The sequence below is a fragment of the Nannospalax galili genome, unplaced genomic scaffold (genome assembly GCF_000622305.1).
Source record: "Nannospalax galili isolate Female #2095 unplaced genomic scaffold, S.galili_v1.0 scaffold2673, whole genome shotgun sequence".
In the NCBI taxonomy this organism is placed as follows: domain Eukaryota; kingdom Metazoa; phylum Chordata; class Mammalia; order Rodentia; family Spalacidae; genus Nannospalax; species Nannospalax galili.
Window position 1 is genome coordinate 8879 of NW_008333283.1, and position 8260 is coordinate 17138.

The 8260-nt window shown below is 46.3% G+C and overlaps 1 pseudogene across 1 annotated transcript; it reads left to right on the forward strand.

Moving 5' to 3' along the window:
- Positions 1 to 4537: 4537 nt before the first annotated feature.
- On the forward strand, positions 4538 to 6673 carry LOC103729854 (annotated as a pseudogene). The gene has a single exon (XR_001872323.2). The product of XR_001872323.2 is annotated as a eukaryotic translation initiation factor 4B pseudogene (transcript).
- The last annotated feature ends 1587 nt before the right edge of the window (positions 6674 to 8260 follow it).

Sequence of the window (8260 nt, forward strand, 5' to 3'; positions counted from 1 at the left end):
GTGGTACCAGCCTGAAGGCATGAAAGGTGCAAGACTGAGGTGCTCAGAGAGAGAAACTGAGGCCAGGCTCTGTGTAGCAGGTCAGCATCGCTGAAGAGAGGGCCTCAAAGCCACTGTGTGAAGCTGTGAAGATGCTAGGACCACGAGACCAAGGATGGCTGCAGGTGTGGAGTACAGCTGGTCTAGGCCTAGAGAGAAGCTGTGTGGGCAAGGCTGGAGCAGCAGGCTGTCTAAGTCTCTCTGGAGTCCATACACCGCCAGCCCCAGGGGCCAGGAATGGAGCTGCAAGATTTGGCGTTTGGCTGGTGGATTTTGGTTTTGTTTCAGCATGATTATTTTATACTACGATTCTTCCATTTTTTAGTAAGAATGTTTACCCTGTGCCATTATGTTGGAAGTATGCAATTTGTTGTATTTTATGGAAGCTCATAATTGAGACTTTGGACTTTGAAAGTCTGGGAATTTTTAAAGACTTTGGGGACTTTTAAAGTTGGATTGTATTTTACATTATGAGATAAGCTTGAGACTTTGGGGACAAGGAATGGAAGATTATTTCTTAAAAATGATGAGTTTGGGGATCAAGTTGACCAAGAGGAGTACTGATGGTTAGCTTTGATTTTGACTTGACACAATGTGGAACCACCTGGGAAAGGGATCTCAGTGAGGAACTCTCTAGAGCTGGTCAGCCTGTGGGCATGGCTGTGAGGGATCTTCTTGCCTGGGTTAACTGAAGTGGAAAGACCCGCCCTGAATGTGGGCAGCACTATTTCAGGGCCTGGGCTCTGGACTGAATGAGAACTGCTGAGCACTAGCATGCATGCAACAATTCACTGCTCTCTGCTCCTGACAATGGACAGGATGAGGCCGTGTGCTTCAAGTTCCCAATGCCTTGACGTCCCCACAATGACCATAACCTGGGAATTGTGAGTCCAGTAACCCTTCTCTCTGTGAGGCACTTTGTTAGGACATTTCATCACCGCAAGAGAAATGACAGTGAGACAGTGACCAAAGCACACAGCTGCAAGAACGGAATATCACAGTGAGACTCCTTACCTTCCTCCTGGCTGATAAAAAGTGGATGACCCAGGAGCAACGGTACACACCTATAATCCCAGCTCTAGAAAGGCAGAAGCAGGGGGGCCTCGATTCAAGGCCAGCCTGGGCTACATCAGGGAGTCACTATCTCAAAAACAAACAAAATATCAAACCATGTACATATGTATTAAGACATCACACAGTACCTCGTCATATGTACACTTTTATATTTTACATACCCAACGAATAAAGCAACTGGGAAGAAAGGACTCAGCTTTCACTATAAGGAATACTGTGGAAGGTGTCAAAAACCACAGGGGCTCTTTTCTGTCCATGGCCTCACTGTCTGCAGGGTCCTCCCGGGTGGGCAGAGTATGGAGGCTGCACAGAATGGAGGGGGGAGGGGTGACACTAGGTTCACAGCAGCGAACAGCAGGCACTCTGTACCCACACTCACCACACAAGCCTGTTCCCAATGAGAAGGGGTTTCTTTCATTCCAAGAAAATCTGCCAAGCACTGCTTGATCGGTGCTTTGTCAAACATCTGGTATGATCATTCATCTAAGAAAGCACAGTATTTAGTATTTATGCATCAAATCTAGAATAGTCTATAAGCCCCCTTCTATCTCCTCCCATTAGAATTCTCAGAAATGCTAATAAACAGATACAGTCAAGACTAAGGTAATTTTCCCAAATTTTCAATAAAATACATTAAATCAGGGAAGTGTAAAAGAAGACCCTCAGCTGCAAGGATGAGACCTGTGCTACGGGAGGTGGCTGCAGTCACCATCTCCCATGTTCCTCACAGCTTGGCTTCAATTCCAAAGCCAGGAGGATGGTCCCTGTTCAGTGTGTTGGATCGCCTAAGCCCCTTTGCCAGCTGGGTGCTCCTCGGTAAGACAGCCCAGTCACACGTTCTTCACGGTGTGCACTTGCTCCCAGTTGGAAGCATGTCACACTCAGGACAGCTCAGAAGGGGCTGCTCGCAGCAGCAGGCCACCTCTGGCACAGTGGCAACATTATGGCAGGAGCAGCTCAGCACCAGGAGGCACAGTGCTTAGGTAGGGCAAACTACTCCTTGGTAGCTCTGCACCCCAACTCTGAACAACAGAACCCTCGTTTCTCATGTGGGCCTTAGACCACCCATGCTTCCCTGTCTCACAGGCCAAGTTCTATAAGCATCTTTTTTTAAAAAATATAATTTTATTTATTATTTTTATTTTATGTGTATGAGTGAATTGCCAGCATGTATGTGAGTGTATCCATGTCGTGCAATGCCACAGAGGTCAGAAGAGGGTGTTGGATTCCTCTGGAACTGGGGCTATGGACGGTTCATAGCTGCCACGTGGGTGCTGGGAATCAAACCTGGGTCTTCTGCAAGAGCAGTCAGTGCTCTTAACTGCTGAGCCATCTCTCAAGCCCTATAAGCATCTTTTAAGAAACATTCTTCTTTTATAGTCCCAGCACTCAGGAGGCAGAGGCAGGCAGATTTCTGTGAGTTCAAGGCCAGCCTGGTCTACATAGTGAGTTCCAAGACAGCTGGGGCTACAGGGAGAACCTGTTTCAAAGAGACAAAAAAATAAATAAAAGAAACATTCTTCAAGATCCATCCATTTATATTAAGTGAAGTAACACAGACTCAGAAAAACAAACAACGTATGTTCTCCCTCATATGTGGCTCTGAGCACCAAATCCTTTTAAATTTCAGGTCCTTTTAATAAGATGATGCTATACAGCAATCCCTTCTGCATGAAATAACTACCATCATCATGACTTCGGCTGAGCCTGATTGCTAAACATAGTCACAACTGGGCTTGCTGACAGTTGTGCTCATTCATTAAAGGAGTGCCAAGCAGGGTCACTGGACCCTCACCTGAGTATCCAGCCACTCTTCCCAGCCAACTAGTCCAGACTTGGAAGACAAAAGAAAAATAAGGATGAACCCAACAGAGGATGCTTTTGGAAGCCCTTGTCAAGAAACTCCAATAGACTCTCATATGAACATTTGAAAATTGCCCTGTTCTGACTTTTTTCTAGTTCCCTGTCTAGAACTTGTAATGCTAATTACTCTTTGCTTCTCCTTCACATCTCCCATTTATGATTCAAGGACTTTCTTTTCCCCTTAGAGACAAAAGTTATACAATTTGGGAGTCTTTTAGATAGGCCCACTGAAGGGGTACTCCAATTGCCTCACCCTGCGTACCTGTTCAGCATGGAAGAAGCCAGAGCTATCAGTGTCCCTATTCCCTACTTTCAGTTTGGGTAACCCCTTCAGAGGATGGTGTGATAAGAACTGGAGGTAGGAATTGGCTAGGCAGTTAGGGTGAAAAGACCCCAGAGAAATGTAGCCAGTTTCTTGGCTATAAGTCAAAATGTCCTTGGGCCTGTTAGCAACATACTCTGTTCCAAAGGCCAAAAATGTCAAAAGTATTTGGGAGCTTATATGTAATCCTTAAAAGATTTTAGGGTTACCTCTTCAGAGAGGGGAATGTTGGAGGGGAGGGAGTGGGCATGGATTTGATTTGATCAAAACACCTTATATGCACGTATGAAATTCTCAATAAAAATTTTTGTAAGAATTAAAAAAAAAGAAACATTCTTCAAAACGAAGAGTTCTGTCTCCTTCCCTCCTATAAGATGAAATGTATCTGCAATGGTTGGAGCTATAGCAGCCATCTTAGACAGTGAGGTGACCCTAGAAATAGAGTCCACAAGCAGCATGGTGAACCCGGCAGAATCAGGAACCTGTTGTTCTGGAAACACAACTCACCACGCCGGAAGGCTCACTTCAGGAAATCTTCTTTATTTCATGTGTATGTGGTATGGTGTGCATATCTGTGGGTATGAGCACATATACATGTATCCTCATGCCAGAGGTCAATCTCAGATGTCTTCTAGATCATTCTGCACTTCAGTTTTCTGAGACAGCATCTCTCACTGAACCTGGGGCTCACTGATTGGTTGGACTGGCTGGTCAATGCGCTCCTGTCTCTGTGCCCCCAGTGCTGGGTTTCAGACATACACCATTGTGCCCAGCTTTCCATGTGGATGCTGGAGTCTAAACTCGGGCACTTTACCAACTGAGCCATCTCCCCAGCTCATGGTTGCTTCTGGAAAGCTCAATGTGAGTGAACAAACTTCAATTGTATTTACACTATTATTTTCCCCTGTGACTCTGGCCAAGCCCCATCCTCATACAGTGAGCATGAACGGACTTCTGCACAGCAACTACAGAAGGAAAATCCAGAGTTACTTTCCCTCCACATCTGAAACTGCTCAAAGATTCCTTAATTATTAAATATCTGCTCAAAAACCTATTTTGTGGTATCAGCCCTTTTAAAAAAGGAACAATAAGTCAACCTCCTAATGGTTGTATTTTAAAAGAGGCAATGGATCCAACATACAAATGGAAGTAATTGCTGGGACTCAGCCAAGGCTATTTAATGCTAGAGCAGCTACTCTGCAATTAGCCTGCAGTTAAAAATGAAGCAAGAACCTCTCCCTCTCCCAACATGGCGGCCTCAGCAAAAAAGAAGAATAAGAAGGGGAAGACCATCTCCCTAACAGACTTTCTGGCTGAGGATGGGGGAACTGGTGGAGGAAGTACCTATGTCCCCAAACCAGTCAGCTGGGCTGATGAAACAGACGACCTGGAAGGAGATGTGTCAACAACTTGGCACAGTAACGATGACGATGTGTATAGGGCACCCCCAATTGACCATTCCATCCTTCCCACTGCTCCATGGGCTGCTCGGGAACCCAATATCGACCGGAGCTGTCTTCCCAAATCGCCACCCTACACTGCTTTTCTAGGGAACCTGCCCTACGATGTGACAGAAGACTCCATTAAGGAATTCTTCAGAGGATTAAATATCAGTGCAGTGTGCTTACCACGTGAACCCAGCAATCCAGAGAGGTTGAAAGGTTTTGGTTATGCTGAATTTGAGGACCTGGATTCCCTGCTCAGTGCCCTGAGTCTCAATGAAGAGTCTTTAGGCAACAGGAGAATTCGAGTGGATGTTGCTGATCAAGCACAGGATAAAGACAGGGATGATCGTTCTTTTGGCTGAGATAGAAATCGAGATTCTGACAAAACAGACACAGACTGGAGAGCCCGTCCTTCCACAGACAGCTTTGATGACTACTCGCCTAGAAGAGGGGATGATAGCTTTGGAGACAAGTATCGAGATCGTTACGATTCAGACTGCTATCGAGACTGGTATCGGGACTGCCCACGTTGGGATATGGATCGCTACGGGGGCCGGGATCGCTACGATGACCGAGGCAGCAGAGATTATGACAGGGGCTATGACTCCAGGATAGGCAGTGGCAGAAGAGCATTTGGTAGTGGGTACCGTAGGGACAATGACTACAGAGGAGGTGGGGACTGCTATGAAGACCGTTATGACAGACGGGATGATCGGTCGTGGAGCTCCAGAGATGATTACTCTCGGGACGATTACAGGCGAGATGATAGAGGTCCCCCCCAAAGACCCAAACTGAATCTAAAGCCTCGGAGTGCTCCTAAGGAAGACGATTCCTCTGCTAGCACCTCCCAGTCCAGCCAAGCTGCTTCTATCTTTGGAGGGGCAAAGCCTGTCGACACGGCTGCTAGAGAAAGAGAAGTGGAAGAGCGGCTACAGAAGGAGCAGGAGAAGTTGCAGCATCAGCTGGACGAGCCACTAGACTGGCAGCCCCGGGAGAGACACCCAAGTTGGCGAAGTGAAGAAACTCAGGAACGAGAACGGTCGAGGACAGGAAGTGAGTCATCACAGACTGGGACCTCAGCCACATCTGGCAGAAATACGTGAAGGAGAGTGAAAAGTCTCTAGAAAATGAAACACTCAATAAAGAAGATGACTGTCACTCTCCAACTTCTAAGCCTCCCAAACCTGATCAGCCTCTAAAGGTAATGCCAGCCCCTCCACCAAAAGAGAATGCGTGGGTGAAGCAGAGTTCTAACCCTCCTGTTCGATCTCAGAGCTCAGACACAGAGCAGCAGTCCCCTACAAGTGGCAGAGGGAAAGTAGCTACAGCTCAGCCATCTGAGGAAGGATCAGCAAGGAAAGATGAAAATAAAATGGATGGAGTGAGTGTCCCCAAAGGCCAAAGTGGGAACTCCAGCCGTGGTCCTGGAGACGGAGGGAACAAAGACCACTGGAAGGAGTCAGACAGGAAAGATGGCAAAAAGGATCAAGACTCCAGATCTGCACCTGAGCCAAAGAAACCTAAAGAAAATCCAGCCTCCAAGTTCAGCTCTGTGAGCAAGTATGCTGCTCTCTCCGTGGATGGTGAGGATGAGAATGAGGGAGACTACACTGAGTAGACCTCCACAGCCTGTGCTGTCTCCTAGTCTTTCCACCCTGGAACATTCAAGAGCAAATCAAACCTCTATCCAGACAAGATAAAATAAAACACCATCTCCTGAAGACCTTTCTTAACTTTTTTTTTAATGAAATGAAATTCTTTTGCATGCTGCTGCAGCCTTTTAAAGTATTGAAGTAACTGGAGAATCACCATTGTAGCCAGACAGACAGTGGCTTTAGGTCTTGAATGGGAAAGTTGTGATGTGTTCTGATACTAAGCAGTTGCCTGTGCCTAGCTGGCTCCATTTAGCAGAAATGGCAGTGACAGTGAGACTGGGTCAGATCAGTTGGGCAGTAGAGAAGGCACAGGAAGAGTCGGGTTTCTATCTTTAATTCCTATCCATGGTGGTGTATGAATTCCCAAACATTTGAATAAATGTCCCATCTTTGGAAAGGTAGATTTAAGTCTCCAGGAGGCTGCCAACCCATTTATTTTAAATTCTGACTTACTGAGGCCAGCATAGGGGGAATTTTTTTTACCCCCTAAGGGGGTAGTTGGAAGTGAGTCTACAGTCCACTAACAAGTAGTACTGCTTGGGGACCAAAATGAATGGGTAACTCAATCAGTGGTTTGAAAAGCTTTGTGGGGAGGTAGGTTATTTTACACTGGGTAGTAGAGGAAATGGTGTGACCTCCAGTTAACACGTGGATGGTAAATGGTGGATTCCTGGAGGAGGAAGCACTTAGGGGTCATGGGCCATTCCAGTCTTGTGCATCCTGGTTTTGCCCCTTGTAAACATTGTCCTTTCTAAAAGTTCAGGCATATCCACCTTCTGACACCTTGTCACTCTGGGCATCTCATGTTCTTGGCACCACACACCTGCCCTCAAAGGCATTTTATCTCAGCCACCAGAAGTTGTGGCCTAAGAGATCACTGCTCAAGGGAACCAGCTGTGATGTCCTTGGTTGATTGCTGTTCCTTCCCTCTATCCGTACCTGCTCCTGCTGCTTTGACCCCTTTGTAGATCAGACTATTTCAATTGATGGACTTGGGTGGTGAGTAGGGGTGCATAAATAGGGACAGTTGAATTGGAGGTCTTTCTACAACCTTGATTGGGGTGTTTTTTAAAGTTTACTTCACTGAAATCCCATGCCAGTGCTTGGATTTATGTGACCCATGTGTGGGTTTCTGCATATAAGGGTTGGTTTCTGGCTTCCCTTGAGAATAAAGGCTAATGAAAAGAACTATTTAACATGGTCCTGGTTTCTCTTACAGAATGGTAGCTTGGCCTGTCTGCTTTGGTGTGCACCTTTGTAGTGTTAGGTCTGAAGATGGCAAGCTTCCCCACTGCCAGCAGTTGGGGTTCCTGCGGACAAATGAGAGTTTGGTCTTATTTGCAGGCCCTAAACTATGTCCTGCCCTCTGTGCCAGGATTTTGATTTAGTGTGCTGCAGCAGTGGGCATAGCAGACTGCTTATCCAGTGGACTTGATTGGCTAGTAGCTAGGAAGTGAGCTTTTAGAGAGAGACCCAAGGTTCAGTAGGCTTTTTAAAAACCATTGGTTGTAGACAATGAAAAGGTAGTTTGCCCTCTTCATGTCTATTTTCCTTACAAACAGTTGCATCAAAAGCTGTTTTGTCCCACTCTCCAACCTTATTCCTGTAAAATGAAAGCAGGGGTTGACTTACGTCCTGCTCCTGAATACATGTTGTATTAGTCAGGTTCTCCAAAGAAACAGAACCAGAAGAATGAATATGTATAGAGATTTATCAGCTTAGCTCACAGGATAGAGTCCGAGTAGTCCAACAATGGCTGCACCACACTGGAGAGGCTGAGAATCTGTAGTCGCTCAGTCCACAAGGCTGGATGTCTCAGTAGTCCCAATCTGGTGCTGAAGGTCTGACAAATTCCAAAATAT